At 33.9% G+C, this 6,270-nt stretch overlaps 1 long non-coding RNA gene across 1 annotated transcript; it reads left to right on the forward strand.

The window, feature by feature from the left end:
• The first annotated feature begins 5,203 nt into the window (after positions 1-5,203).
• On the forward strand, positions 5,204-6,070 carry LOC112504886. The gene is made up of 2 exons (XR_003068290.1): positions 5,204-5,495; positions 5,724-6,070. It is a non-coding gene; the product is annotated as an uncharacterized LOC112504886 (long non-coding RNA).
• Positions 6,071-6,270: the final 200 nt, after the last annotated feature.

A 6,270-nucleotide genomic window follows, 5' to 3' on the forward strand; every position in this document is an offset into this window, starting at 1 on the left:
TTAATCTTGTGAAATTATTTCATATAATACTTTTTTTTGATGAATTTGTTTCATATATGGTTATGAAATTGTTTCATATAATATTTAATGAAATTTTAATGAAATTGTTTCATGTATTTCTCTAAAATTAAAATAATGAAGATGATAATATCCATGATTAACACCATTCACAATAAAAATAGTTAATCAACCTCTCATAATTACAAAAAAATGAACAAAATGAAAAATTATGATTGGTTAAATGAGGTTTGCATGGTTTGTACAAATTGAGTGGTTTTTATTTGAACGCTCCTCTCTCTCTCTCTCTCTATATATATATATATATATACATACATACTACATATATAACAATTTAGGTCATTATCTTAATTACAACTCTTGAAGCATAAGTTACAACCATTTTATGCAAGAAATTCAAAAAACTCTTAAAGACAAGTCACAAAGCACAATGTACAACCATTTTATACATGAAGTTCAAAAAATCTATGACTATAAGTTTCACTTTTGTAATTGAAGCTTTTTTCATCCTCTCTTTACAGCTTTCTTCCGCCCATTTATTAACTTCAAACTATTCTTTCTTGCTTCTTGTTTCTTCATTCTCTATTTACAGCTCTCACCTGAAAATTGTTTCAGCTTTTCTTTATTGTGAACAACACATCACATAGAGGTCTGTATTTGGTGGCTTGTTCAAGAAACCAGTAGAAACAAAAGATACCTGTATAAAACCGTGTGGCATCCCCCTCTTTCTCTCAATCACATTCGTATGGTAAGCTTCTTCACTGCAATTACCCCAACCCTTCCCGGTAGCCACTCTTCTGTTTTCCGGCTACTCCTCTTTCTTTCATACAAATCTCCAACCCTTGTTTCTCTTCCCTTCTATGTAACCCTCACCCCTCCCCTTCATCTTCCTATGATACACTTACAACGCCATTCATGGTAAAAGAGACGCCTCCATACCTTTTGGTGAGATTGCTTGCCGATACAAGAATCTGGATGGAACTGCATGTCCATCGGCCACAGCTCCAACTTCGGCCGCCTTTATCGTTGGCACCCTACAGCTCCAACTCCGGTCGTCTCCATCCAACCACCTTGCTCGATCTGTTGCTCCCTCTACTTCTCCTCGAAATCGGATTGTCCAAACCACAGATCTGGAGGTTCTTCTCCTCGATCTATTATTCTTTGGAAAGAAAATCCACATTTATGTTGGATCCCAACCATAGATTTGGTGGTGCTTCTCTCTTTCCCTCTCAAATTTGTTGCAACCATAGTTCTGTTCGTGGTTAAATTGAAAATCAAGCAAATGTAAATGTTAGGTTTTAATTTCAAAGATTCCTATGATGTATTGGGAATAGACAAAGCAATAACTGCTTAAGTGTAAATAATAGTAAAGAGAAGGGGTAAAGCTAAAAATGCACCGAAATATCTGTCTTCACATACAGAGATGTCTGACACAAAGCTTTCTTTTGCTCACAACCCAATGACCTTCTAGACCCTTTCCATCAAACTTTTAAATCTATAATCGTAATTAATTTAAAACTACATCATTATAATTAATAGCTTCTAGAGGATTAAAAAAACTGAAATTATTTTAAGATACCCATTTTATAACTAATTATTGGCGTTACAAAATCGTAAATATTTTAAAATAAAATAAGAAATCAAAATACCAAAAACAAAATACATGTTTTTCAACTTATTTTTGTAGATCCTAAATCAGTAGAACAATTTTTATAGATTATTTAAAATAATATTTTTCTCCAGCCTTTTGTTTTAACAAATTTTTATATATTTCTCTTAAAAAAATGTATGTTTGGAGAGAGAGATAAATTAAATTTTTATTTATGTGATTATTGTTTTAAATATTTATACAACGGTCTATCTCGATAGCAACCTTCCACATCTATTTCCTTTGACCGGAGGTCTTCCTTATCGGATGTTGGGCGAGACTCTAATCTGGTTAATTGTTTTGACCCTCGTATAAAAGATGTGGCAGATAAAGGTGATAGCATGCAAAAAGTTAGCTTTGAAAATGATTGATGTCTTGGGTTTGCTAAACCGTACATAGAAACTACTAAAAGTAAAAAAACCATCTCCCATGCATACTCCTCCCCCTTTGATTTCTAATTCCTTAAAAACTACTCCATTCATGTGGGCCTGATTTGATTTGGGCTCTATTGAGGATGTGCTTTAGCCATTTTATGATCCGATCCGACTTGCAAAATAAGCACACAAACTCATGATTCAAGGTCAGACTAATGTTTCATAATTGTGATTGACCCGCGCTGCATCGCACGGGTACACCACTAGTGTATATATATATATATATATATATATATATATATATATATATATATATATATATATATAAGAAGATAAGGATTTTCCTATCTTATCTTTTTGGGAAAATTTTGAGAAGAACAAAAGTGCGTGTGGCGGTGAAGTAGTTCTTCAGTTAAATCCTACCTAAAAGTGATTTGGAGACTGTGAACATTTGAAGAAGTTGATGTGTGATTTTAATCTTCAAATCTATGCATATTAAGGTGAGTTTTTTATATTAAAACCTTTAAATGATGCTATTTGAAATATGTGGTTTTGATGACCGATTTTAAAGAAGAATGGTAGAAACTGTTTTTAACAGTTAAAGTTGAGTTTTATGAATCTGGGTTGTGGAAACTGTTTTTGGGAAATAAAAGAAGATTTTGCTTCTTTGAAATAGTTGTGGATGATATCTTATATTAAAGATTTAAGGAAAGGTGTACCTTCGGTATAAGGGTGACATATCAAGGAGAGGTGTACCTTCGGATATAAGGGTGACATTTGTATGTGTGGTTATTATTATAACTTTTGCTATTATGTCTCTTAAGATTGCAATAGTTTTGAGTTCTTCCTTCTTTGTGATTTAAGGACTCAGGAATGTTGCTATTATTAGAAATGATATTAATGATGTTATTGAGTATGGGAAAACTTGGCTTTTGGCCAATGGTTTTGGATAAATTATGCTTTTGAGAAAGTGTTTGAATTATTTGGAACCAGAGGGCTCTGGTTGTTCCTCACAATAGAACCAGAGGATTTTGGATAATGGTTTGATCATGATACAAGTCTTTTACAAATCATTTACTTAAACAAGAGGCTCTGTATCTATTAGATAGGAGCTCTGTGTCAAGATTATGTTTAAAAAAGATGTTCATAAGATTTTATAATTTTATTTTTAACTTATAAAACTTTTTATACAAAAAGGATGAACCATAAGGGCTCTGGTTGGCCTTCACGTTGAACCAGAGGGGCGCTGGTTGGTCATGGGTTTTGAGCAAGAGGTTCCGGTTAGTAGAACCAGGGGCTCTGGTCATACTTGAGCATTTTATTTCACACTTTCATACTTGGGAAAACTATTCAATCCATCCTTTATGTTTGACTTTGTACAATTATGAAGATTAACTTGAGAGGAGCTCTGGGTATAACCAGAAGCTCTGGTATGGTCCTGCTATCTTATGAAAATACTTTCTAAGTCTGGTCTTTAGAACCAGAAGATCGATGAACTAAATGAACTATTGATTTATGTTTTCATTATGTGAAAAGTTGATTTTAAATAATGTTTTGGTGATCTTCACCCTGCAACAACATAGAAAAAGGGATCTCATTAGACCTTCAGGTCTAACCCTCATTTTGCTTTCAAATATGTATTGCAGGAACAACATAGTATAATGATAGTAAAAGAAAAGAGAAAATATAATTTGTTTCCCTATATGCATAGCTATATGAAGATCAATATGTGGATGTGTTTTGAAGATGAATGTTATATAGTACAAGAACATGTATTTTGGAATTTTTGAGTTGTGTATTTTGTATTGTAGTTTCTTGTACTTTGGACCTTAGTGGGATTATACATGTATTTCTCTGAATGAATTATATGTTATATGCAATGTGAGTTATGGGGTGTTACACAATATGAGGCATGATAATATGTTCACTCAATAGTACATTGCATCTGCAATTAGGCTAGCAACAATTTGCCATACATTCACACATTGTTACAAGGAATTAGAACACAAAATTTAGGTTTTTTGCTACATTGAGCTATAACTTCTGGTGGTGGGCTTGAATTTTGGCTACTTCATATAGATCCAACCATTATATCTCTAATTTATCTGAATTGCCTGCCTAGAGAAACTAGCATAACTGTTGGAAAGGGATCAATAGTGATATGGGTTTTCCAAAACTATAAAAAAAACCATGTATTCCTTATTCATAATCTAAATAGATTAGTGACTTGTACTTGATGGTTTGTATATTTTATACTCTTAAAATTTAAGTGTTTTATCTAAATGTTTTATAAGATCGTATGGATAAAACAAATTATATCCATTTGCAATGATGTCAAGATTGGCCCAGGGGACATGGGACCAATTCCTTCCCAAATTAGAAATCTTTTATAAATGTAAAAGAATGTATAACAACAAAAAGTGGTCACATGCTGGGACCGAGTGAGTGACATCCCCTTGTTTATATTTTGGGTATTTTATGAGAAAATACACCTCATAGTAAAATAGGAGAAAGTATGTTTTCTTATATGGTGTGCTATTAGTTTTCTGGCCCCTTGTGTTCGTTAGAAAGTGGATAGCATTCTTAAGCAACTTCCTTTTCATTTTAGACTTCCAGTTTACGTAAAGTATGAAAGCAATATGAGACATGATCATATGTTCTCTCAATAGTACATTGCATTTGCAATTAGGCTAGCAATAATTTGCCATAATTCACACATTGTTACTAGGGAATTAAAATAAAAAAATTGAGCTATAACTTCTGCTTATGTGCTTGAAGTTTAGTTGCTTCAGTTCATGTGAATTTCATGAAATGCATCCTACCATTATAGCTCTAATTTCTCTGAATTTCATGCTTAGAGAAGCTAGCATAACTGTTGATCAAAGCCAAAGCATTACTGGTCAAGTGTGCAACATTCACAATCTTTCCTCTGACCACTCTTTTCATTTTTGGGCTAGTAGCTTAGGGCTTGTTTGGATTGCACCTGCTTGAGTTGACAGTGAGTTGAAGCAGAGTGTAGGGTAAGCTGTCAAACTACAAGATGATCTGATGAATTCGATGTTTGTTTTCTTGAGGGCAAAGATGAAACTGATGGAGGAAGCCGTATAGAGAAGTAATATTAGGATAGCGTTTTGTGCTAGATTGTTGATCGAGTATGAGCCTTCCATATCTTGTATATTTTTGTGTTGAATGGCAGTAGAAGTTTTAATTGGGGGGTGGTAAACAGAACTCTGTCTAGCTCAAAGTTTGAAGCTAAAGAGGTAGGTTATGAAAGTTTAAGGAGTTGCCGACATGATGAAAGTGACAAGTTTCAATGTGATTGAAATATATCAAATTGGAGGGGGCAGGACTGGGGTCTAGAAAAAGGATGAAGATTGCAACGCCTTGAAGTTGGACCGCTGGGGATAAAGAATTGCGATAAACTTTCCTCACCACTTGCTGCTCGACTTGAACAGGTGCTTTCTCTATCTCTCTCTCTCTCTCTCTCTCTCTCTCTTAGATGCATGCATTGTTTTGGCTTGTTGAAAAGATATTTATTGATGTCGATATTGCAAAAGTGTAGATCTTTTAATATCTAGCTAGTAGATATTTTTAAATGGCAGTCAAGCAAGAATTCGAATGAAATTTGGTTTTGTTGATGTGCTTAACAAGATATACCGTACAATATTATGATTTACATGTAGGGGCTTGCAATTAAAGCTTCCAGCTTACTTCAATTACCTCAATTCTTTGGCTAGTCCCTGGCCAATGAACATGATCTATAGGTGCTTTCAAGATCAAAGCAGCAGATCATTAGACTCTGCCAACTTTGCTTCCAATTTCATTGGATTCTTTCTTTTTGGTCATCAGATCGCCTCAGATGTTACATTCTGGTTGTATTTTTGCATACCCATATCGTTTTGACATTTACATGATGTTCACTAAAGATGCGAGTGGCAAACATGTGACCTTAATCATGATAAGCTTTTATGATTCTTTAGGGGCATGAAATCCAGGGGTTTGAATGGATATATAGCATTTGTTTGTTCTCGATTTTGGGTTTTATTTTCTTAGTTATTCATTTAGAGAAAGATGAAACTATTTGATGTGTGTAATCGCATGGTGTTAGCATGAGTGATAGAGTAGGTGTTTGGAAAATTTTCAAAACTTATTGTTTTGATTTTGGAAACGACGCCTTAGTTGTGCATGGCTACCAACAGGCACAACTGTTCACAAGGGGGTTGGTTCGAG

The sequence above is a fragment of the Cynara cardunculus genome, unplaced genomic scaffold (genome assembly GCF_001531365.2).
Source record: "Cynara cardunculus var. scolymus isolate 2C unplaced genomic scaffold, CcrdV1 Un_Scaffold_7233, whole genome shotgun sequence".
In the NCBI taxonomy this organism is placed as follows: Eukaryota; Viridiplantae; Streptophyta; class Magnoliopsida; order Asterales; family Asteraceae; genus Cynara; species Cynara cardunculus.